The sequence below is a fragment of the Ambystoma mexicanum genome, chromosome 3p (genome assembly GCF_040938575.1).
Source record: "Ambystoma mexicanum isolate Mex_15411 chromosome 3p, UKY_AmexF1_1, whole genome shotgun sequence".
Taxonomy (NCBI): Eukaryota; Metazoa; Chordata; class Amphibia; order Caudata; family Ambystomatidae; genus Ambystoma; species Ambystoma mexicanum.
This window is the reverse complement of record NC_090925.1, coordinates 343,111,477-343,138,129: the sequence shown is the minus strand read 5'-3', so window position 1 is coordinate 343,138,129 and position 26,653 is coordinate 343,111,477. Positions and strand designations below refer to the sequence as shown.

Sequence of the window (26,653 nt, the reverse complement as noted above, 5' to 3'; positions counted from 1 at the left end):
TGGCATGTGTGTGGGGCAGTGCAGGACACATGTGGACTACAAGGGTGTGAGAGGGGTGGGCACGTTTGGGTGGTGGGTGGCCCCGGGTGTACAGCTTCCCTAACCAATGCACCTCCTTCCCTGTTATTACATCAATACATCACCACTTCGAATCAAGACATACATGTGTGGACCTTGATCATTTATTTTGCAGTGCAACTATTAATTCATTGTCGTCACCATGTTCGTGCATTTCTGTGAATGTGCTGTGACTCAAAAGTAAATGCGAATCAGGGCATCCCGTGCTCTCTGGCCATCATGTGGACCCCCAGGGGGAGGGGGAGGTGGTGCCATCCCATCCCCATCCCCATCCCCATCTCCATCCCCATCTTCCTCATCTGCGTCTGGTGGCATTGGGATGTTCCTGCGCAGGCATATATTGTGCAGCATGGCACATACGAGCGTGATTTTACACGTCTTCACTGGGCTGTACAGCAGTGATCCGCCAGATCTGCTCAGACAGCGGAAACGGGCCTTCAGCAGTCCAAATGTCCTCTCAATCATTCCACGTGTGCGGATATGTGCCCTATTGTATGCCTCTTCATGCCTGTTCCTTGGTCTCCGTACAGGTGTCATCATCCATGGCGTGAGTGCATATCCCGCATCACCTACATGGGATGTAGATGGGGGAACATGTCAGTGTTTGTGGCATCATGTCCTCATCTGCTGCTGTGCATTCTTGTGTCATCATTCCTTCATGCATATGTACCATGCAGTGTATGTAGGTATGTTTTGGGCATCACGATGTATGTCGCTAACTGGATATGGGCCTACACATTAACTTGCATGTTTACTGTGCCCTGCGGGTGACATTTGATTGTGTGCATGTCACGGTGCAGTGCTGTCCACACATGGCAGAGTGACTCCACTGTACGGAAGTAGTGAATACACGTCTTCTCATTTACACGCCTCTCGTGCCTTTGAGTCAGTGTTTCAATTGAGTGTGGGTGTCTGCAGTGGCACAAGGTTCATGGGACAGTGACGGGATTGGCTGTGCCAGCGTGTGCACGGGCACATTGTGGTGCCCTGTCATGTCTTCCTTCATGATGTTTGGCATCCGCTGTGTATTTGGTAGATGGAAGGGGGGTGATGCATGTGCGGTCACAGCGGCACACTCACAATGCTCATTGGGCTGGACACACACACACCACTTCGACAGGGTTGTAGCATCGTCAGCTGTACTCACCCAATAGCCATGTGCTTTGTCCGGCATAGCGTTCCATGTACCGTGGCAACGTGGAATTCCGCAATACCATTGAGTCATGTGATGAGCCTGGGAAACGTGCGCAGCAGTGTGTAATCAGTTGCATGGCATCACAAACCATCTGGACATTCAAAGAGTCATACTGTTTCCTATTGCGGAACACCGCCTCAATTGCACGTGGTACTGTCAGCTCAACGTGGGTGCAGTCAACTGTGCCTATGCAATTTGGCATGCCTGCTATGGCATGGAAGGCCAACTTGGTGGCAATGACCTTGGGGAGGGTGCGGGGTAGAGCTATGTGTTCCGACACATGGCGCAACAGGGCATCCAGTACCTGTACCAGGATTTTTGAGAAACAGGGTTGTGATATGCCGTGCAGCTCACCAACCATGTGTTGATAGGTGCCAGTGCCAAGGAAATGCAGTACTGAGACAACCTTCAGGAGGGGGGGTGGCGGTGGGGGTGTCAATTTGGCTGCTGATGTGGTCCTCAATCATGGCGGTGATGTGCAGGATTGTTGCACGGTCCAGCCGGTATAGTGTGTGGATCTGTCCTGGGGAGAGGTTCCAGGGTGAGGCCCTGATGCGTGGTATTGGTGGCTGGCGGCGGGGTCGGGATGGCTGGGCAATAGGGTTTGCCATAGCTGCAGGGTTGGCTGGTTGGCGCCTACGCCTCCTCCTCTGCGCCATTACTGGCACCATGTGCAGTGCTGCCTGTTGGTTGAGTAGGCCCAGTCCCAGTGCTACTAGACCTGCTGCCTGCATGGTTCTGTGTTGTGTTGGGCTGGGTGTGGCCCTTTTGTGGGCTCCCAGTGGCCTGCTAGGTCCAGCTGGGCTGATTTGGTGCACCTGTGCCCTGATTACGCCATTTTTTTGCCGGTATTTCCGTGTCCGCGCTAGTTGTGATGCTCACGGTGTTTCGTGTTGACGGTAACGGAGGTGTTTCCGTGCAGACGGACTTAACGGGACCCCTATTTCCCCGGTGGCGGTTGAGGGTGGTGCTATTACCGGGGCCGCGGGTCATGATTGGGCGCACATGGAAACGGTGCCAGTATGGTTTTGCCGGCAGTGTTAATTCCGGACCGGAGTACTTGTAATGAGGCCCCATGTCTGCTCCTGCTATTTCTTCCTCTTTTACCTGTACAGTGCTTTCCATCCTGTTCATGTGTGCGACACATGTATGTAATCCCCTTCCTGAATTGGTTCTGCTAGGTAGATTGCTGGGTTTACACTTCGGCACCTTACCACCTCTATGGCTGGATTGGTTAATATGACCTCATGTCCCAATGCTCTTTGGTTGGTTAGTGTACTTTTTGGTTTCTCAAGAATGAAGAAATAATGAGTGTTCCACGTACAATACTACGGGACACTGCATGGTAATCGTTGATGTCTTTTCAATTTCAAACGGTGCAACCCCAATCTATTTTTTGCAAGGGAAGAATCCTTGCATTACTAGGTCTAGGCTTCCACAGTAGTAAGCTAGTGGTTGGTGTTCCTGGGGTTTGTTTGTGTGAGGACAGCCATCATCACTGACGCATTTGAATGAGAGAATAGATTTTTTTGCTGTAATTTGGGGTAGCTAGCACTGGTGCATGTGCTAGTGCGTCTTTTAGTTCTGTGAAACTTTCACTCATCTCGGATGTCCATTTTATATCTCACTTTTCTTTTTGTGCTTCCTTAAGGCCCTGCAATAGGGGTTTAGTAAATGTGTCATATTCAAATACCCATGCTTTGCAGTAATTGCGTAGACCTAGAAACCGCTGCATCTCTTTCATCGTTCATGGGAGAGTGGAGGAATTAATGGCCTGGTCCTTTCGGGTAATATTTGCCCCCGGTATACAACCTCTTCTAGGCAATACTGTAATTTCTCCTTATGCCCTTTCTCTGCAAGTAGTGACAAAACCTGTACTGAGTCTGTTCTATACTCTATACTCTATATTGAAAATACTGGGCAATTCGCAGTACCCGTGGGGTAAACTAGTGCGTTCAAATCTAGTTGCGCGATACGTGAAGGTGGTCTAACATCTGGAGTCTGGGTGTAAAGGTATAGAGAAGAAGGCATGTTTCAAGTCAATGGCTGTGAAGTACTTTGTCTTCACTGGGATATTGCACAATATTGTGGCAGGGTTTGGAACCACAGGAAATTCTGCTTCCACCACTTCATTTAGGATGCGCACATCCTGGATGAAACACCATTTGATATCTTTATCAAATAGATCGCTGTTACAGCTTGATGTGGATGTCTGGATTAGGTCTTGCGGCCATAATGTGTGCAAAGTGTAGTATATCCCTTTGTCTACTTCTCTTCTCAATGGGTACTGTTTGGCCCAGGGCAGCAGGGCCCCTTGTTCGTTTGATTTTTACGGCCCCAACCCCTTTTAGTACCCCCACATTGTGAGGTCCCTTTGTCCACAATTCATCCGGTACCCTTTTGAGATCTCCCTCTGTGTGTTTAATTTACTTCTTTACTGTCGGAATGGGCACCATTTTTTCCAATATCAGAACTGGGCAAGGTATCTGTACCTGGAACATCTCTCCTTCCTCCTCCTCATCAGTGAACAGCTGTTCATCCAATACTCCTGTAACTGTCAAAGTGGGGTCAATGCACAGTACTGTTCACCACTCCATGTTGTCATCTGTTCCACACAGAATCACCACGTCGGTGCGTATTACTGCTTTTTCCAGCTGTAAAACCATTGTTTTCCCCTTTAGTTCATCCTTCTGGCACTGTGATCCGACTGGCTTCAGAATTCCTATTCAGAACACCTTTCCCTGTATTCCTGGGTCCCATCCTAGCAGAACTTCGACCCCATACAGGAACATGCTATGTTATAGTGGTTGTGCTCGCAAGGTGCTCTGCTTGTGTGCTGCCAAGAGAAGAGCTGTTACCCAGGCATAGTAAATGCCGGGTGTGGAGCACACCATCCTTTCTCTGTGAAAGATATGGTTGCATTCAGTTTGCTAAGCAAGTCTCTCCTCAAGATATTGATAGGTGTGTCTTTGGAGTACAGTAAGGGAGCTACAAGGTGTTGTATCCCTATGGTTAATGGTAAATCTTTTGTTACTGGAACCGTGAACACCGCACCAGAAAAGCCATGCGTATCCATCACTTTCTTAGATAATGGCAATCCCCCCTCCCTAATGCAGGATTTGGTTGCTCCTGTATATATGAGAAATGATAACTCTCTTGGTCCCATTTTCACTGCTACCTCGGGTCCCTCTTCGGGGTCTTCAGTTACTGCTAGGACTGGATATGCTCATACTTTGTGGGCCCCCCTATTGCTGTGCGTTATTCAGCAGGAAGGGGAAAGGGTTCCCTCGTACCACGCTGGCCCCTGTGTAATGGGGCACCACATTTTGCCTTAGCACCACTGTGCTTACACCTGCTACTGTGGGCGGCTGACCATCGCTGGGACCGTTAGCCAGCTGTTGGTTGTCCTTTCTTGGGGCTGTACTCCTACCTGCTGTGCTGGCATCTGCGCTGATTGGATCTGCCTGGAGGACACTACATCTGCTGCCATTGGAGCCCCTGCTGTTGCACTACTGTGATTGCCTGTGCCTATTGCCTAAATGGACTCCGAAAACCCTGTATCCTGTTCCTCAGTACCCCCCTACCCCCCGTTGTGAAAACCCTCTTCCTATAGGGAAGTATCCCCCATGCATGTAATTCCCCTGTGGTGGTGTTCCCCATTGTGGTCCATACTGCAGCTGCATGTACCCTCCTTGTTGAGGTTTTTATCCTGCAGGAAACCCTCCCTGTGGTCTGGCGCCACAGCTGCAGCATCTGGAACAAACAGCACTCCTTCCATGGTGCATTTGGACAGTTTCTTTTGTACTAATCTGTTTTTCTACCTTTGCAGCATTCTCGGCTGCCTGTCTCTCACTTTCCTGCTTCCTCTTACAGTAATGTACTATTGTTGCTTGTATTTCGGGCCAACCCTTAGCTTCTATACCCACTACCTTATCCAAGGAAGCCTGTACTTCTGTTGGCAGTCCATTTACTAGTATGTGATAGAACAATGATATGCATTTGTCTCCGGACCTTTATAAATTCAGCGTAGTCATTGTCACCTTTCATTTTGTAAGCCATCACTGTCCCCAGGTCATAGCTGCCTGATACATGCTTCTTAAAACCTCCCAGACATGTGCTCGACAATTGCCAAATGGAGCTTCATCATGAGCATTGCTGCTCAATTTCACTCCTTTATAGCCAGCCTAATTCTAAATTGTGTATGCCTGTAATTTTGTTATCCTATAATTGCGACAAACAAACTTTTCATATCCGCTATGGGCAGCGTCCCCGCTGTCTTTTTCTTGAGTGCCTTTATCAATTTACTGGCCCTGGCTACGAGGGACGGCAAGCTACATATTGAGCTGTCCCGGTCCATTGTTTGCCAGGGCAGATAATGGGATCCCCCTCATCCCTTCTCTATTAACGGGATTACCAGCGTCTTTGATCCTGTCCCTACCTCTCTGATGACTTGTTTTAACCCCATTTTTACATTTGCTGTCCTACTACGTAAGGAGGTGGACGAGTTCCCGTCACAACCATCACTGTCCTGTCTTTTCTGCTCTTTACTTTCCCTTCTAAGTTTGTCAGGTGTCCATTCGTCACTGTTCCCATCACTCCATTAGTCTTCTAATAACCTTTCATCTGAGGCTGCGTCTTCCTCATCCCCGCCATCATTTTTCTTAGTTTCTTCCTCCCCATCTAATTTGAATTGTTTCTTTCCAATAGGCATTCTTCCTTATACCCCTTGCTCTTGCTCTTCCTCCATCATTTGCTCTGCCTCACTGAATAACGCATCCACCTTTTGGCACCTATTCTTTTCGATATCTGTTAGCTATTCGCCCCGCATGTGTGCTGCCTCTATTGGTGCTTCTTTCTCGTTTTCCCCCATTGCATTCCCCTGGTCTCCTTTTGAGGTTTCACGCTGCGGATTAGTATATCCTGCGGCTGGTCGCAAGGTGGGACATAACCCATAGGGCGGGGGGCGGTAAGCCCCCTCCCACTGTCTCTTCTGTCTTCAATTTCCCCCTTTAGTCTCCTTGTATAATTTCCAGAGACCCAATATATTCTCTTACAGTAAAATGGCCACCCATGGAAAACACTGCCATGCAGTCTTCCCTGGGCCACTGAAAAATGTATTTTAATAGTTAATCGCGATACTAGGCAATTTGCAGCACATGTGGTCTAGGGGACTGTCCACATACAACATTATTTCCTTTACTTTCTTTTATTCTATTTCCCTGTGTTCCTCCCTCCTCCTGTTCTCCCCAACTCTTCCTTCATTAACTCCCAATTACTCCTCTCAACATTGATTCTGGCCCTCTCCAAGGGCCCTACCAGATACTCTATGTTAGTACTCAACAGCCCTATCCATGGGCTTACCATTCCCTTTGTTAGCGCAAGAATGTCCAATATCTAACCATGCATAAGCGACATACTCCCACGGTTGAAATGCAAAAACCTGCTATTTTACAGAAGAGAACTCTTGGTGCCGATTCGTCCCCCACAAGCCCTCATACCTGAATGACTAATTACCACACACATGTCCCTCTACAAAACAAATCACCAACACAATTTGTACCCCAATGGTGCAACTATACAATCGCCTGCACTACACTACGGAGTTTGCTACACACTACGAACCCCTCCTGCTCTACCACAGGTGTGCCCACCACAGCGCCCACTCCCTGTCTGGTGGTATCTCTAATATCTACAGTACGGCCGATCGTCCTCCCTCCCCAGAGGATGCGTCCTATACACCATAAAAAGAATCATTCGCTCCCCCACCTGTGAGAAATAGGAAGGTGCATTCCTCGCTAGTCCCCCGGGGATCTGTCATCCAGGTGGCCAGGACACAGCCATCGCTTTTGGACCCAGTTCCTGGGGATGGACCAGTGCAGGAGGATCACCTGGATGGGGGTTCTTCGGGTGTGGGACACCAGATGGTGACACGCGGTATCCCCTTCCCAATAACACTCTGTCCCCATGCTACCAGGTAGGATACCTAAGAATTCAACCTCCCCCCTTTTCTGACACAAATACTTTCTCACACACAGTTCACCATGAGCAACAACGGACCAACACCTGAGCCGTATACCTGACATGTTCCAACACCATGCACAAGCAAGGTCAGGCAATTACGGATTATTGCACACACTTGACTTCCATCATACTTCCCCCACAGAGATAAATGGCAGAGCACTAAAGCACACCCTGAGCGAGGCAAACCACATGAGGAAACAGCAGTTCCAAGATGGCAATTTAATACAAGGAGAAAGACGGCAAGACCAGAGAGAGTCGCAAGGAGGGAAGTACCCGTGACCTCTAAAGACTTATGTTCATGAGCCATGGAAAGTAAAAACCGAAGACCGGGAACTAAGGCTGATCAAAACTACACAGTGTGTCGGAGGTACCCGGGGCCATCCTGTGTCGATTGCCGCTGTGGCCCTTCCTTGGCTCCTACAAAAAAGCAGCATCAGAAGAACAAGTTAATTACCAACTGTAGCGTTCTTTCGACTGGATGTTCCTCCCACGTATTCCTCATCTTAGATATGTTTGCCAGATTGCTGCTTCTCTTCGGAAAAATCTTTAGCCATAGGGCTCTGTGCTCGTGGCATCATAGCTTTGTCCCTTGAAGGCCGCCGTTGTGAGTCAACGTCATCTGTCGTATAAAGGGCTCGAGCTGCGCCCGTTGGATTCAGTTTTGTTTTTTCAATGTTAATGGTCACATCAGTTGTATTGTGTATCGACAGATGTCAGGCTCTTAAGGAAGTATAAGTGCAAAAAGTGGAAAAACTGTATGGAGAGGTAGGTTGGGAGGGTCGATGAGGAATACGTGGGAGGAACATCCAGTCGAAAGAACGTTACAGTTGGTAAGTAACTTGTTCTTCAAATTCATTGTGTCCTCCCACGTATTCCTCATCTTAGACTCCCACAGCAGTAGTAATTTGGAGGAGGGAGTACCAGAGTTTTTAATTATGTACTGAATGAAGGACGGCTTTTGCAAAAAGGCTCCCTTGGTAAGAATTGGAGTCTACAAATAATGTTTTACAAAGGTGTGCATGGATGACCAAGCAGCCACCGCAGAAATGTCCTGCACTGGGACATCCCTCTGAAGGGCCGTGGAAGTTGCTATGCCCCTGGTTAAATGAGCCCTTAAACCATCTGGAGGCTCTTTCCCAGCCAATTTGTAACATTCAGATATTGCTAGAATTATCCATCTGGATAAGGTTTGTTTGGACACACCAAGGCCCAATTTGTGTCCAGTGTAACCGACAAATAACTGATCAGTTTATCTAAATCTTTCCAGTCTAGAGATATAGAAGCGGAGAACCCGTTTAGGGTCTAGTCAATGGAATCTTTCCTCCTCTTTTCAGAGGAGGAAAAAAGGAAGGTAAAGTGATCTTCTGTGACAGATGGAAATCTGAAACTATTTTAGGTAGGAAAAAAGGCTTGACCTTTAAAATAACTTTATCCTTGTGGATAATCGTGTGAGGAGGCTTACAAGAGAGCGCCTGCAACTCACTCACCCTGTGGGCTGAAGTTAAAGCCACTAGTAAAATAGTTTTTGTTAGGAGCCTTAAAGGACAAGAATGTAAAGGCTCAAAAGAGGCACACATAAGAAACTTTAAAACTGAATTTAAATCCCAAATGGGAACTTGGAAAGGTGTAGGAGGGAACACATTTGTTAACCCTTTAAGAAACTGGATAACTAAAAGGAATTTTAAAATATGAAACTTCTACTGAGGAGCGCTTGAAGATAGATAGCGCTGCCAAATATCCTTTAATAGTTCCAACATGGAGCCCCGAGTTGGCTAAATGTAATAGAAAGGAAAGCACTATTCTCAAATCAGCTTAATCCACAGTACGGGGTTCAGAGCTTCTTACTCCATGGAGAAATACTTATATTATACAGAAAGAAGTTTAACAACTAAAAAGTGCCTATCTAAATGGATACCCTAACTTGCAAACAATAACATACCATATTATTTTATTAGCATATACTTAAATAGTATTACTCACATGTAGTGAAAATTCTTAATAAAAACAATCATAAAAAATGATCATATCACATAAAATAATTACAAAAGTAAAAAAGCAACACAAGTATATCTGTATAAGTGGGTCCTAATAGTATGATTTTTCTAAGGTCGAAACCAGTGTCAATAATTCACACTCATTCTTTGCTGTATTCAATAGGTTCCCAACTTGCACAAGTTTCTGTCCCTTATACACGCATAATGTAGGACATTCTTCAGGGGTATAAAATGTCTTGTGTCGATTATATTCAAAAGAGCTTCTAACATTTAGGGGATACCCTCTCTGTCTCGTGGGAAAATTGTCCCGGAGTCTCATAAACCTTAAAATGGTTTCTAATTGGCAGGTTCCAATTGATTGCGGAATTCTTGCTTCCGTTTTCCTCTAGCTCCCAATCCAACATTGGCTCGGTCTTCAACTGTCCGCTTTTTTATAAAACACCTAATGGGTGTTACTGGTCTAAAACACCCAAAATAATTCAGGAATGATGCTTGTGGTTATTTGCATATGCTAATGGTTTTCTCCACTTTATTCTTCTAATCCTCCCAGTGGAGTAATGTGCAGTACAGGCAAAACCACTCTTCTTAGAGTCTATCCAGCAGTTAATCTTCAGTACTCTGTGGAGGAAGAGAAGAGCTGAAAGTAATGACGATGACTGGTAAGTAATTCGGCCATCTGTCGATGATTTCAGATCATTGCTCCTATCATCCAATGGGGTACGTTGACAGGCTTCCTTCCGTGACCTGCCTGCAATAACACGTGGAGGAGCAATAGAAGATGGACAATCGGGCACCAAGAGCAAGCTCCCACCAATGGGGACATCCGCCACCGGTATGAGAATCGATCCAACCACAAGATGGCGGCGGAAATAGAAAGGAAAGCACCATGGGAGTGGTACATTGAATAGGATCCACATTCTTATCCCTGCACAAGTTACTGAATTTCTTCCAACGACACCGGTATAAGGATTTTGTTGCTGGCCGAAAGCAAAATCTCCATAACGTCATCCGGGAGGTCCCAATCCTTATATCTCAACCTCTCAGAAGCCAAGCATGAAGGATGAGTGTCTTGACCTCTGGATGGAGAGCCTGACCTTCCTCTTGCGAGAGAAGATCCTCTCTTTGTGGAAGACGTATTGGAGGGCAGATGGACATGTCCAGAAGGTCCCGGTACCACGTCCTCCTGGCCCAGTCCGGGGCAATTAGGATCATGGTTCTCCTGAACTTTCTCAAACTCCTGATTACATGAGGAATCACAGGGACTGGAGGAAATGCGTAAAAGGAGTGGAAATACCCAGTGCACTACGAACGCTTCCCCTAGAGCTACTCTCGGGGGAAATTCCCTTGAGCAATACAGTTCGCACTTCCGGTTTGCCCCGGTCGCGAACAGATCTACTTGAGGGGTTCCCCAAGGGGTGAAGATCTCTTGAAGGACTTTCTGAGCTAGCTCCCACGCGTGGGAGATTGTGCTGTGCCTGCTCAGAGCGTCCGCCGCTGTGTTCAGCTCTCCGGCAAGATGAACTGCCGATAGAGAGATTCCTTCTTGCATTGCCCAGAACCAGAGCTGCATTGCCTCTCTGCACAGTGGAAGGGATCCTACGCCTCCTCTTTTGTTGAGGTAGTACATGGCCACATGTTGTCCGTCATTATCAGGACATTCTTTCCCTGTACAGAGGGCAGAAAAGCCTTCAGCGCTCGTCTGATTGTCCTCAGCTCCAAAAGGTCGATGTGTAGTTTGGACTCCGATGGAGACCAACGACCACTGATTGTCAGATCGTTGGTATGGGCTCCCCACCCCGTGAGTGAGGCATCCGTCACTACAGTTATCTCTGGCCATGGTTGCCAAAAAGGTTCCCCTTGAGGATATTCTCCTTGCGAGCCCACCATAGGAGCTCTTGAACCACCTTGGACGGGACTTGTAGAAGATCTGACATCTCTTCCGAAAAATAGGACCATTGAGTCCTGAGGGCCCATTGCAGGGATCTCATCCTCAGTCGAGCCTCTGGCACCAGAAAAATACAGGATGCCATGAGGCCTAGCAACCTTAGGAAGTCGAACGCCGGTAGATGTTGGGCATTCTGAAACTTTGCTACCATCTGCATAATGTGGTGAGTGTCACAAGCCTCGCCCCAAAACCCCCCTCTGGCAAAACCATTGGCCAGGTGGAGTCAGGACTAGGGCCTCTAGAGCCTGGCATCCTCTTCAAAAGTCCTCCTGCGGCCAGTCCTGGCGCCCAAGGCGCCAGGCTCATACACCATGAAAACAATGTGCTTGGGAACTACTTTATTGTGTTGTCAGCCAACATGGAGGCATCCACTTAGCTTGGTTCCTAGGAACCAAGCTATGCGGTCGAGTGTTTTGGGTGTGGTAGCCTAGGGACTACGTTACCTGGACTATTTTGTTGGGGCTATTTAAACCACACCCGAGCAAAATAACACTCTTCGCGTTACTTTGCAGTTTGCAACGTGACGCTCACCGTGTCCAGCTATACCCCCGAACCTCGGAAAAGCAGAACCTGCAAGGAGACAAAAGAAACATCATTAGCAGCAGCATCTTACCTGCAGTCTTCATCTTTAGCTACTCGGAGCTCCTGAGAACAGCTTCCTTGAATCTGCACGCCTCCCGGACAGAACGACCTGAAAGAGGAAGATAGAGGCAACATTAAAGAAAGCAGTAGAGACATAATTACGAACTGCTCAAAAGGCTTACCTGGCTGGTCGCCTCTCGGCTGGCACCACTCCGGACATTCCACACGCGCTGAAGAACACCGCGACCTACAAGGAAAGAAGGAAAACACAGGTTAGCAAAGGCAAGACATCGCAGCACTGCGCATAGCGCTTACTTACCGCATCATAGCACTCTTAATGCGCCATCATTTACCAGCGGGGCTCAACCAAGCCAGTTCGCCGCGCTGAAGCTCTGCATACCTAAGGGAGAAAAAGAGACATGATTAAATAAAGAAAGGCATGCATGATAGCAACAATACTAAAGAACAGCAATAAGACCTACCTGAACAATATCAAACGGGCCGGCGTCAGTGAATTAACTGGACCACACACGCCCACGAAAGACAACGCGCCCCTACAAATAAGGCAGGACGGAGAGCCCGCCTAACTCTACCACAAGGTGAGGAGAGGGCCTCAGAGGGGCTGAAAATCATACGGGGGTGGAGGGAGGATATTTACCCCGGTCGGTCAGTCTTGAACACAGTCTTCCTGTATTTTCTGGCAGAACCTTCCCCGCAGACCACATCTGGGCAAAACTGAGAAGTATACCAGCGAGTAACTCGGCTGGGTGGCGTCCCTGTGGATACCAGGTGAGCGCAACAGTGAGCTCTCTCCTCGGGAGGCAAGGCTTTCCCTGAGGTGGTGTCAAGGACAGCTCCGATGAATTGGAGTCTTTGGCTCAGAATCATTTGCGACTTCTTGTAATTGAGGGAGAAGCCCAGCTTGTGTAGGAAGTGACAGGTCATGGCTAGATGTTCCTGGCCTTGTTCAGGTGAACCTGCCCTGATTAGCCAGTCGTCCAGGTAAGGGTAGATGTGAATACCCTCCCTCCTGAGACTCGCTGCCACCACCGCCATTAGTTTGGTGAAGACCCTTGGGGCGGAGGTCAGCCCAAATGGCAGAACTCGAACCGGATAGTGAGATCCGCCAATTGTAAACCTCAGGTACGTTCTGTGTTTGAGATGGATTGGCACATGAAAGTAAGCATCCTGAAGGTCTAATGAAACCAGCCAGTCGTGAAGCTGAAGAGCCTGAAGGATCTGAGGAAGGGTCACCATCTTGAACTTGTCCTTCCTGAGGAATTTGTTCAAATTTCTCAAGTCGAAGATGGGTCTCAATCCTCTGTCCTTTTTGGGGATGAGAAAATAGGGGGGGGGGGGGGGGGAGTACCAGCCCTTGTTCCTCTCCGCTATAGGTACATGTTCTATTGCACCTTTCTCTAGCCGGGTTAAAATCTCCTGCAGAAGGAGTGGGTCTGGAATTTTTACAGAGTTGGCTCCCGGTGGATGATCTTGAGGCCTTTGAGGAAAAGGAAGGCAGTAACCATGGGTCACTATCTCTAGTGCCCAGGCATCTGACGTAATGCCCTGCCATTCGTCCAGATACTGAGTGATACTTCCTCCCACCGGGGTTTTGTGGGCTAAGACCTCAAAGTGGCTTTGCAGCGCCTGCAGCAGTGGCTGAGGAGGGTTCCATGTAATAATGTCGCCACAAAAATATCGCCATGCAAAAATATCGCCGGAAAATGGTCGTTTTTTGTGCCAACATTATTGCATGGAACATGCGGGGGACACCCCCTCAGCCAAGACATGTTCCCAGTGATATTATTTACAGCGACCATATATGTTGCGATATTAATACCCGATACCCTGAGTAGGAATTAGCCACTGCTAGCGCCTCTCCCTTTTCCACCACGAAAGGGTTTTCTCTGTTGGCCGCTCTGACTGGGCTGCCCTCTCCCTTTTCCAAAAGAGGAATAGAAACGAAACGGGTGACTCTTCCAGGAAGATGAGCCTGCGTAAGAGTGTTGGTGAGGTTGCCTTATAGCGGCGCAGAGTGATTTTGCTGCCGCTTTCGAGGCCTGCAGCTTTTCCAAGCTCTTGTCCGCCTTGCTGCCAAATAACCTCAAGCCGTCAAAGGGCATATTAAGTAATCTGGACTGTACATCAGATGCAAAGCCAAATTTCCTTAGCCATGCAAATCTACGCAAGACCGCGCTAGATGCCATGGACCTGCTTATACTCTCAGCAGTATCCAGTCTTGACTTGAGGCACTCCTCCATAGCCTCCTTTCCATCCCTTACTATCGCCAGGAAACTATCCCGCTCCTCACCTTCCTGGATGTGATCAGCCACTGCATTCAAGCATCTCCACAGGGAGTAAGTAAATCTAGCTAATGTACAAGTCACATTAGTAGATTTAAGGGCCATACTACCCGAAGTGAAAACTTTCCTCGCCCAGGTGTCAATCTTTTTGTCATCCCTGTCAGGAGGCATGGAGAGATAAGTTGATTGCCTATTTGCAGTCGCAGCTTTTATCACCAAGCTTTCAGGTGAAGGGTGTTTAGATAAATACTCTGGATCCGAGGGAGAAGGTCTGTACTTTCCCACAAATTTCTTATTTACAGCTGGTAAAGACTCAGGGGTCTCCCAATTTGTCATAACTCTTTTGAAGAGCTTTGTGGAAAGGAAGGATTGGGTCTTTGAGGTCCTTCATCAATAATATCAGTCATGTCATCCTGGTCATACCTTGGAGACACTGATTTCCACCCCATAAAATCTATCACTCTTCCCATGAGGTTCCTATACCCCGGTTCAGCGTGGTCAGTGGGTTCAGGCCTTTCAAATTCTACCTCTGGTGAAGTATCTAGGCCACTGGCCGATTGTAGGCAGTCATAAAGGTCTGCCATTTTTTAACTAGGATCTACTAGTTCCTCAGGGACTTCTCTTGTCCCAAATCTAACACCAGCTGATGTAATTTCCTCATCAGAGGTTTGTTCTTCAAAAATAACAGACATGGATTAAAAAAATTCCTGCCTGGGCTGAGGGCGGAACATTTTTTCTGGTAAAGGTGGCAGCATAGACCTAGATTTAGCCATAGTTGTCATCCTGGGAAACAGTATAAAAAATGTCTCTGACAAAGGCGTCGATGGAATCGACGATGGCTTCGATATGCTCGAAGAAATCCCCGAGGTCATCGAGGACAGCTTCGATGTCATTGAGCAAGGCTTCGACGTCGAGGCCGAAGGCATCAAGGCCATCTTTGGCTTTGACAAAGTCATCGAAGGACGCGTCGAGTCGACACCTGACTTCGACGATGAGGACGCCATTTTTTCCTCTGTCAACCTCGATTTATGCACCGAAGGTTTCTGTATTGTTTCATGAGGAGCTGGAGAATCATCCTCCGAGGATGCCCTTGACTTTTTGTCGGATTTAGCGTGTGTCGTTTTAGATTTCCCTCCATTACTTTTAGAGTGGGCAGAGGCATGCTCTTCACGCAACTTTTTTGAGGAGGACGGGCCGCCTTCTCAAATTTATTTAGCATTGAAGCCCTAAAGGCCTCCCATTTTCTTGGGGAATCATGCTTATAAGGACAAGAAATTAACCTTCTGTCGGGCGAGGAGGAAGAAGAGGATGAAGATCTGTGACATCGCTTTTTTGATTTTTTATATGACGAGGAAGAAGACTTCCTCGAGCGACTTTTCGACCTCGACCGCCTCAACTCGTGACGAGATTTTCTTCTCAACTCTCCCGAGTCGTTTGGTCTTTTTGCAGACTTGAAAGACTCCTCTCCCACTGCTAGCTTACCTTGGCATTCCTTAAGAGCCTTGTTCGACATCGCCTGACACGACCCGCACTCGTCGACCCGATGGTCAGGACTAAGGCACCAAAGGCAGTTGCGGTGAGGATCCGTAGTGGACATCTTTCTTCCACATTTCAGACACTTTTTAAAACCTGTCTCGGGTGTTGTCGGAGTTGAGGAAGAAGACATTTTTATTGAGAAAACTGATGCGCCGTTTCGAAACACGAAATAGAAGCTCAGAAAAACAGAACTGAATCCAACGGGTGTGGCTCGAGCCCTTTATACGACGGATGACGTCGACGCTCGACGGCGGCCTTCGAGGGACCAAGCTACGCGGCCTCGAGCACTGCGCCCATTGGCAAAACATTTTTCCAAAGAGAAGCAGCAAGCTGGCGAATATATCGAAGATGAGGAATACGTGGGAGACACAATCCATTTGAAAAGACAGCACAGCACAGAGTCGGAGAGACTGATACCAAACAAGCTAGTGTTTGGAATCAAGGTTTCAAGCGGCAACATTGTACAAAGAGAACAGTGTGTGAGGCGTTTGCAAAGAGTGACGCAGATATAATTGTAAACCAAAATAAGTAATTGTACTTTGTGATTAAACTTTGGGAGGCAAGCCAGGATACCATGCACAGAGTAGTCCGGCACCACATTGGTGCTCATTCGAAGGTCTCGGTTAGGTATCCAACTGATGCCGAGTGTGAGAAAAAGGAATACTGAGATTGAAGTGGTCATGCAAAAGGTTTTGCTAAACCCTGAGCACATTCGAAAGCCTTCGATAGTTTAAATTACATTGAAATTGAGGGAGACTAATAGAAAGGGATCTGAGCCCGGCTGAGGGGGATCTGGGGTGAACCGTCATCACCCAAGAAAGAATTATCCGAGCATAGTTTGAAAGTGATCTGAGCCCGGAAGTGGGGGATCCAACGTTGAACCTTTTGTTTTTGCAAAGGATCTCAGCCTGGCTGAGGAGGATCCAGGGCGGACGCTTAAATTGAATACTGATAAAAAGGAAAATAACGTTTGCGTGTTGGTTTTTGTGTACACTAGGCCCTCTGAGTAAAGGAACTTGCAGGAAGCTAAGAGAATTGGACACAGGAGGTCCTGAACTGTGAAAATAGAACTGTATCCTTGTGCCACAGAAGCCAGAGTGTGTGCTTTGCTGGAGTGAACCGCCTTGCCTCGTGCTGAAAACGTGGGGAAGAGAGGCCAGCGGCCCAATCATCCCGACTTATCATTTTCATGAACTTCACCCCCACACTATTTGTAAAATAGCAGTAAGGATTGGCAATAGGTTTTCTAGTATAGGCCCCTTTTGATTTGACAAGACTCCACTAGGACTGCATTCTTTATTATTTGATGGTCGTAGCTTGCTCCCATCTGTAGATTTAGGTTTAGATAGAACTTTCACAAGGGTGAGATAAATGCCTAACACCCTTGAACTGTGGTCACTTGTGTCTGTCTTACTGTTGATAACATGCCTTCCTTAGACACCGTAGGCATGCATTATTGTGCAGCGTCTTCTTGCACGGTTATAATCACATCCTGGATACTCTCGAGTCCCCTCGGTATTGAGCCTCTACCACGGGCTTAGCTTTTCACTAAGCACGGAACGGCTCTCGGGACCTGGCAGACCTTTGCAAACTCTGCCTCTGCAGGGTCTCCTCGGAGATGCGCAGTGAAAAAGTCTGCGATCGCCAGACCTGCGCCTCAAGGGAGGGCGGCATGGATACCCTCAGCAGTCCGGAGATGAGAGAGATCCTGCTGGGGCCTCCAAAAATGCAGTCAGGGGTCCACCAGTTAAAGCATAATAGAAAACCACATACTTAAATAGTAGAGCAAACACTGGGCAAGAAGCAACACTGTTTACTACAGCTGGATCAGAACAAATCAAACAACAGTGGATAGGCTCTGATCAAAAGGCCGACATCTAAATGGAATAAGAACAGCAGTTTTATACCCAGAAATACAATGGTTGGAAATCCATCAAAACACTTGCAAGTAGAGAGTTTACTTTTTCCACGTTTCCCATGGCTCACAGTGGGTCCCCAAATGTTTTGCTATGCCACTGTTTCCTATGGGGGACTTTTCCCTTCTGGTTCTGGAAAACTCTACACAAATGAGGGTACGACGTTCATTCACGCCTTTTTTACCTAGAGGGGTAGGAATTACTGTTTTAGAGCACAACACACATTTATATATTTATTGCTGTGCTGTTTTACAAAAAGGTGCAAATACATGAAAAACAGAATTTGTAAACTCAACAAAAGACCAAACCGCAGGAAAGGTAATAGTCCATACCTCACCAGCACTACCCTGCCCAGCATCCGTCACGGTTCTCCAATCCCACTCAACTGGTCAGACCGTCTCACAATCCCCTTTGGCATTAGCCACATCAGTCAAGCAAACCCTTTGGAAACTCAGCAAACAAACCTTCAGATCATTCAAGAACTTCCGATTGGAGGCCCTCACGGAGGACCTAGCCAAACTCTGCTTGTAAGGGCTGATCTCCCTCTGATGAACCAGGACTGTGACACGCTTCTCCCAAGAACTCAACAATACTCTCACTACCAACATCAAACGCCATGCACCTTTGTAAATAAGCACCCTCAAGCCTAAACCTTTCACATCTTAAGAACTCAAACTCAACAAAGGAACCATCAGAAAACAAGAAAGATTTGGCAAAAAGCTGCATCGCATCAGACCTTTCCCTGCTCAAAGAACTCTGTATTACACGCAGAAGGCTGATCACTACTGCAAGGGCCAATTGCTACTTAAACACTATAGACAAGGGCAACAATGAAAGCAGAGCCCTCTTTAAAGCCATCACGCACTTCATTATCCCACTGCCTGAGCCACCCGTACCGTACACCATCAAAGCATCCACTGCCTTCAATTATTTCTTCATCAACAAGATCAGCATGGTCCTCCAAAACAAAGACACCAATGCTATAACTGACAGCACAATTCACATCCCGCCTCAAAACCACAGCAACCTGAACAACTTTGAAGACACTCACTATGGAAGACCTCACTGCCACCCTAGAATCCCTCAAAGCCACATTGTACACAGACAGCATCCTGCCAGCCTCCATATTCAAGACCCTTCCGACTGAAGCACTCCTCCCTTCCCTGACAATCATCAATAGCTCCCTAACTCAAGGAACCTTCCCCTTCGAGCCTCAAGACCGGTCAATTTATCCCACCTCTCAAGAAACCAACACTGAGACCCAGCAACCTCAGCAATTACCGCCATATGAACCATCTTCCCTTCCTCTGTAAGATCCTTGAAAAAGCAGTAGCCATGCAACTCCTCCAAAACATTGAAGCCAACAATCTCCTTCAGTCCTACCAATCTGGCTTCAGTCCCAGATGTAGCACCAACTCTACCCATTACCTGAGGAGTCCAGCAAGGATCCATTCTCTCAGCTGTGATCCTCAATCATTATATTGAACCGCTTGGATCCCTCATCGCTCTACAGAACATCCACATCCCCCAGCATGCAAATGATTTGCAGCTAGACCGCAAAATATCCTCCATCGAAGACATCCACAGGTTCAAAGCCTTTCTTTGATCAAGTCGTGGATGTCTAGTGCCAACCTGAAGTTCAACCTCTACAAGACTGAATTCCTACTGCTGACCAAACGCACCAAACACCCTGAAATTCAGACCTGGCTCTCTGCTATGCACCTTGCGGGCTTCGCACCCCAGCTGCTCACCGGCACCATGTCCCTTGGGTTTGACATCGACAGATACCTCTCCTTCAAACAGCTTATAGCAAGGAAGACACAAATGGCTTTGTACCAACTTTTTCTCCTGTGGAAAATCAAGCCCTTCGTCCCAGAAAACCACTTCAAATTTGGCGTCCAAGCCGTGGTCCTCTCCCATCTGGATGGTAGCAATGCCCTTCTGGAAAGCTTTACGGCGGCTATTCTGACACCCCTGAAATGTGTCCTTAATGCTGCAGCACAACGTATCAAACTGCAAATTTGACCACATCACCAGACCCTCATCAAACTGCACTGGATTCCTCTGCAAGCCTGTATCATCTTCAAATTCTGCTACATCATCTACAAGGCTGTCACTCTAAAGTCACCAAGCTACCTCACTGTTAGGAAAGATTCATCTTTCAGCAACTTTCCCTTCATAGTTTCTATAGACCCCCAATCTTTTTGTTTTGTTTTTTAACCTCTTCTGACTTTTTGAGGTGAAGTAAAGCCTTCAACTTCACTTCCCCTGCCTTTTGCACAGACTTTCAGTACTGAGGAAACTATGTTTCCCTTTTATCTTTTACATTTTTTTTTTAACTTTTTATCATTGCACACAGAATTTTACAATGCAGTGCAATGGCATACTTTTCTATCACCCTAGCTTGTTACACTTTGGATTTTTGGTTACTTTATATTTGCCTAAAGACAAGCCGGTGGCAGCAGATATATTTTCACAATGTGTGCGTTATTTCTAGTGTGCACATGCGCGTCTGCCGCGTATGGCTGCAAAATGTGGCTAGTGACTTAAAATGGCAGTGCTACAAGATTTCCACTTGTTCTTTGGCCATATTGTAGTTAGGCTTCTCCCTGCCTTGTCAGGTCAGGAAATCCCATACAAAGTCATGCATTAGCCAGGGAAAGCTGCTGCTTTTGTGGGTTAGTGATGCCTTTGTGTGTCTGTGTGGCCCGGCAAGTGGGTGGGGCTGTCTGGTCCCACCCCATATCCGTGGAGCCAGGGAGTCTAGGTGTGGGGCATGAATAACGAAAACATGATGAATCTTGTTTTTTTTCAAATTGGGGGCGTTCCCCCCAGAACCCTGTTTCCATAGCTTTATTATCCCACCTCCTCAAACATTTTTATCCCACCCCCCAATATACACTTTCAAAGCATTTGAAATGTTTTTGCTATTTAGGGTTTGTTATTTAAGTCATTTGTTATTATGGATTCATTAACATCACTGTATACCCTGGAGTGCTCTATTCGAGTCATCGTTAGGTCATACTGCCCACAGCCAATTAGACAGGTACCACCCCTGGTGGCCATCTTCAGATTTATTACTGCACGTTAAGTGTTGGAAGTCCTCAATAAATGTCTTCTACATTATTCGGCCTTAGTCTATTTTTGATTTGTTTTTCCATAATAGCATCTTGGTTTGGTGCTGTGTCTAGCTATCCCCGATTGGATAAGTACTAGCTGTTTCAATGGTGCAGATTTTTACCGTTGGTGGGCTTGAACTTTCTTCCAGGCTGAATTTTGGATAAGAAGAGAACTCCTGCAGTCATTTCTTCAGATCACCGTGGAAGCCATGAATCCCTCGTATACGAAAAGCCGACTGAATATCCGAATATCCCAAGAAGACTCCTGAAGAGGCTTGGCATCCCTTCCTGCATCTGGCCCAGTGAAGCCCTATTGGACTACCTGATCTCCAAACACCCTGAGCGGTGCTTCAGCCCTTGGACGAATGGCACCCATCTTGCATCTGGACCTGACCTGAAGAATCCTTGCACCCGCAAATCCTGTGCACCTCTCACTGGAACAGACGGCGGGAAATCCAACCATCAGCGACCGCCAGTCGAACTATCAAGTCATCTGGGAAAATCAAGAGTTAGGCGGGTAAGAAGACACAAAGCATTTGTCTCCCCCTGTTGTCCATAGGATAACATTGACAACCAGTCTCTTTGTATCCTACCACTGCCTTTTGGTCGTCGAACCTTGGTAGTACCCTCTGAAAGAAAAGAACACATTTGTCTTACCTAGTAACTTTGTTGCATCTCTTCTTTTGAATAATCACCAACACAATTAACTTATCTGCTACAGATACTTTCTGGAGTGAAGCATTGAAGCTCCTGTGACTTTTGGGCATAAGACCCCATTCTTCTTAGGGATTGGACTGCTGAAGTTAGGGAAAATCACTTGCGACTTGGTTCCACTATTACTGCATTAATTTACTTCATTCTAGGTGAAAACATCTTTTTCTAAAGATCTTTTCACCAAAATACATATTTAGAAAGACTGCTCCGTGACCGCACAGATCGGTCTTTCTAAATCGAAACTGTCACGCCCTTGCCGCACACAAGTGCCTGCAGGGGCTGACAGGCACGTCGGGACCCGGAAATGCAGGACAAGGAGAACGGGTAAGTGTGTGGGTGCATGTGTGTGGGTGCGTGTGTGTGTTGTGTGAGAAACCAAAGGGTGTCTCACCAACTAGTCCCAGGGCATCTCCATATCAGGTGGCCAGGGCGCGGCCATCGCCTTTGGATCCCGAACCTGGGGGTGGACCAGTGCGGGAGGATCACCTGAGTGAGGGGTCTTCGCGGAGATGGTGAGAAGCGGTATTCCCCCCTTTCCGGTACCCCATGACCTACCCTATAGGATACTCCGACGTCCCAACTCCCCACTCCTTTTCTACACAAACACTGGGCTGAGGAAGAGGGCGACAGAGTAAAGAGGCTAACCCTTAAATATCTCATTGGACATGCCCCGCTAATCGGGTCAGGCAAAGTCAGCAGGCACTGCACTTTAATTACATACATATAATATCCATTAGCTCGTCCAAAATGATAAAAGGCGCAACAAAAGAAGACACTCTGAGCAAGGTGGAACACAAGAAGGAACAGAACTTCTGGGGCGAAGGCGAACCTATTGGTGCAGAGCGACCAACAGAGGGACGAAAGCAAAGGGTAGAGGAACCCAGGAGATCCCTGCAGGAGGTTGTTGCCTCCAAAGAGCCATGAAAGATAGACGCAGAAGGCCAAATCCCAGATAAGAAGACTGCATTGTGTTTGAAGGTGCAACAGTATATCTCACAACTGAAGGCTGCACTCATATGGATAAGACGTGAAGGAGGGCAGATCTATGGGGGGCTTTAAATTACTGATAACTGTGAATCCATTGATACAGAGTAGCACAGTGCTCCGGCAAAAGGAAGGAGCCCACTAAAAAGTCTCTGCAAAAAAGTGAATGAACTCTAAAATGCATAATGACCAAGATTAACCCCGACAAAAAGGGAAGTGAAAAGGTGAATGTTGAACTTTTGTACTGGTGATACTGAACTATCCCGACCAAGAGACATTGGGGCAAATAACACAAGAGTCTAAGCTGAAGGGAAAGACGAAGTGGTCCTGTGGAGGTCTATAGTAAATACCTTGCACATTTTTTTTTTTTTATTTACTTGAATTTTAATCAAAAAGATTTTTTTGATTTTTATAAGAATCGTTTGCTTCTCATGTAATCAATTTTTCTCGTTTTCATAGATTGTCTCCCTCTGTCGTAGAGTTGGCGAAGACTAGTTCTATCAGCTTCACCATGGTTAAAGTCCATCTTGTTGTCTCTCCTGACATTAGCCTGTTCCAGATTGTCGCTTCATCTAGCGTCACTGCCCCTTGTAGACATGATTGAAGATATTTATCTCTGTTTTGCTGTGTCTTAGGGCATCTTAACACTAGATGTTTCAGTGTTTCAACTTGCTCTTTCTCTTTACATAGGCGACCGCTGTTATCTGATTTCGTTGCCCGGATTGCCAGGATTTCATGTGTCATCAGCAGATTTAGGGCCTCATCACGAGTTGGGCTGTATTCCCGGCTGTAATACCGCCGACTGTAATAGCCCTAGCACTGACCGGTCCGGCTGTATTACCGCCGGATCACGAGTTGGGTGTTAACGGTAAATCCCCATTCCCCATTGGGTCCATTGGATTCAATGGGGTATTTTCAGCGCTAATTATGTGGGCTAATACCGCTGGCGGTAATACGGCCGAAAACAGGGGATTTTCACCTCCAGAGAAAGGCTGGAGGTAAAACAGCCCATTTAGCGTCCAACTCGTGATAGGGCCAGCCCTTAAATGCAGCTGTAATACCGTTACCACCGCATTTAAGGGCTACAGCCCAACTCGTGATGAGGCCCTTAGTCTGGCTTTCAAAAATGTTGATTGCATGTTTTTATTTGGGAATTTTGTACAGTAGTTCAAGGGTTTCTTGACTTTGTTGAAAGTCGGTGGAAGATGGGTTAGTAGCTTATTTGCACTGGCTGTGTCTATCGTCTTGATCCAGTCCATGAGCTCCATTTTTCTTTTTACCCGGTCTGGGTTGGTCTTCAGATCTTCTTCCGAACACAATATTTCTCCGAGAGTTTCCTGAAGGGTTAACGCCCACTTGTTGAGTGCTTTGCAAGTTCCACTTTTGAGCTCTTCTGCGATTATGGAGTAAATTGGGAGGGTGTCCGCCATAATGATTTTTCTATATAGTCTCATTTTACTCTGGTCTACTAAAGATGACAGAGACTAGACCCAGTTCTCGCCTAATCGCTGGCATGGGGGTTGACTTTGGCAGGCCTAGGATCGATTTCCAAACAAGTCCTTCCAGCTTTTGCCATATCTCTCTCGGAGTATTCAGGGAGGTTTCCATGCCGTAGATGATTGTTGGGACGACCTTTGCTTTATAGAAATTTATCACCAGAAGGAGGGAAATTTTCCACATTTTTGGTCTATTAATCTACTTTTCGCCTTTATCCATAACTGAGCTTGCATTGACTTGTCTGTGGGCGAGCTGCCAATATGCAACCCTAGATATTTGAACTGATCGATGACTTCAAGTTTGGTTCCCTCAAGAAACCATTTCGGGTGTCTTACTGTCCTCTTCGTTGCTTTCTCCAAGACCAGTATTTTCGTTTTCGCTATATTGATTTCCAAATTGTTTTCTTTGTTATATTTTGACAGAATTGAATTTGATAATTTCCTTTGCAGGCCAATTTGGGTTTGGTCGATTACAATGGCGTCGTCTGCGTAAAGGAGTCGCGAGATCGGCACCTTCCCAATTTTAGGTGGAAATGCTCTTATTTTTTCCTCACGACGTTGGTAATCACCAAGAAAGGCGATGAAGAGAGCTGGCGCTAAAGGACAGCCTTGTTTGACTCCTCTCTTTACTGGAATCTCCTCGGACAAGACTCCTTGTTTACTCGATTTCACTCTGATTTTGGTATTGGCGTGAAGAGCTTTTATGGGATCCAAAATTGACGTTGGGCATTTCCAGTTGTGTAGTTTGGACCATAGTTTCTCCCGGTCTATTTTATCAAATACTTTCGATAAGTCTACAAATGTGAGGTACGCTTTTGGTGCGCCTTCTCTGATTTTTGCCTTTAAGATGGTTAGCATCAAGATGTTTATTGCAGTGCCTCCATTTTTTTGAAACCTGGTTTGGAAGGTGCCTGTACAGGGTGCATTGTTTGCCCAAGTTCTAAAATGATGTAGCAATTGTATAGCGTAAATTTTCCCCACAATGTCCAAGAGCGCTATGGGCCTATAGCTTTCTGGATCTTCTCTTGCACCTTTTTTATACACCGGAACAATTATGGCCTTTAGCCACGTTTCAGGAACCATTTTTGTTTGACTGCAGTGGATGAATATTTTACTGAGGATCCCCGCCATGCTTCCGGCGATTGTTTCAAGTCCAAATTGGTTAGGCCATCTGGTCCCGGTGCTCTCGATGTTTTCAGGTCATTGATAGTAGTTTCGATGTCAACTGTATTTGATACATCGACCCATGTGGACTTGGTATCAAGTTCTTCTTCCGATCGATTCGATTGCGGCAAAGCAAATTGAGCCGCTAAGTATGTTTGCCATTTTCCCTCTGGGACCGCGTTCAAAAGTTCTGATGTTTTTGTTGAGTTCGAAGATTTAATTAATGCCCAAAAATATGATGATTTTTTTGTGCTTAGACATCTCAACGTGTTTTCAGCATCTTTTTGATATAGGAGCAATCAATGGTGTTTTAACCAATGGCTATACACCTTTTTTTCGCTTCGCCATTTCTCCCATGCTTCATGTGTGTTCATTTTTTTTGCATTTTTCTTCCATTTTCGAACTATTTTCCTTTTTTCCACCACCAATTTGTCATAGACATGGTTCGTACCCTCCTTCTTATTTGGGTGGTTTATAACCTGTCTTCTATAAGGAGTTAGTAATGGTAAGTAATTCGGTCGCACTACGGGCTCTTGTTTGTCATTGGGATCTGGGAGATCATATTTCGCCGTTAGCTTTAGAACTTCTTCTTCCATTAGGCGGGCCCTAGATTGTTGGTTGATTAGCTCGACGTTAAATTTATATGACTCTTTCTGTAGTTGAAGACCTTGCCATGTGCAGATCAAGAGATTATGGTCACTGTAAATTTTTCTTTGGACTTTGTATTCTAGGATCTTGGGAAGAAGGCTGCTGGTTACATATATGTAATCTAGGGTAGCGCTAGTGCTTAGATGTTCCCATGTTGGAATATTCATTTGTTTTGGGAACAATGCTGCAATGTTGTGCAGGTTTCTTGGTTTTGCCATAGCCCACCAGGCCTTTCCTCGTTCAACTGTCGGACCTTGCGGCCCAAAATTCTTTTTGTCCTTATTTAGTTCGTTACAGTTTGCATTCAAGTCTCCACACACTATTAGATCAACGTTATTGTACTCTGTGTATATCCAGTCTAGCGTTTCCCGTATGCTATTACAATAGGCTTTAGTTGTCATTCATTGGGGGTTCGAATAGGTGTTTATTATAATCAGTTGCTTGGTGAACATCTTCTTCGGTAGATTAGTTTGGTGGTTCCATGATGTTAAAATGACTAACATCTCATAAGTTTCCTTTAACTTCGTTGGTTCTGTCATTCCTGAGCCCATTTTTATTGCTGTCAGGAGACCCGACGACGGGTGCCCCAAGAGGCCCTTTCTTGCTGGAGATATTTCAACTGCAAACCCGTCTAAAGCTAGTTTATCTTGGAGCCATGTCTCTTGGAGACATAGGATATCGACTTGACCTAAATCGACGTCTCCCGGTATGGTCAAGTGGCTGTGACCCCGTGTATTCCACGACCCCAAAGCATATCTCTTGATGCTTCTTTCATCCAGAACGATGGTTGGTCCTTTGCTAGTTGATTGCGGGGTCTCATTTGATTGCTATTTCTCCGCTTTAGGGTTCAAAGTTGATTTCAAGCATGCCCGTGGTCCTTTCACTGATATCGTATCTTTTGCTGTCGCTGGGTCTGCGTTTCTTCTTCTCTCAGTTGATTGATTACGTGATGTTGGAT

The 26,653-nt window shown here is 46.5% G+C and overlaps 1 protein-coding gene across 2 annotated transcripts in view; it reads right to left on the bottom strand.

Annotated features, from left to right (window-relative positions):
* TBC1D20 (TBC1 domain family member 20) overlaps positions 1-26,653 on the bottom strand; it is a 509,368-nt gene that overhangs the window by 289,370 nt on the left and 193,345 nt on the right. The window lies entirely within an intron of this gene.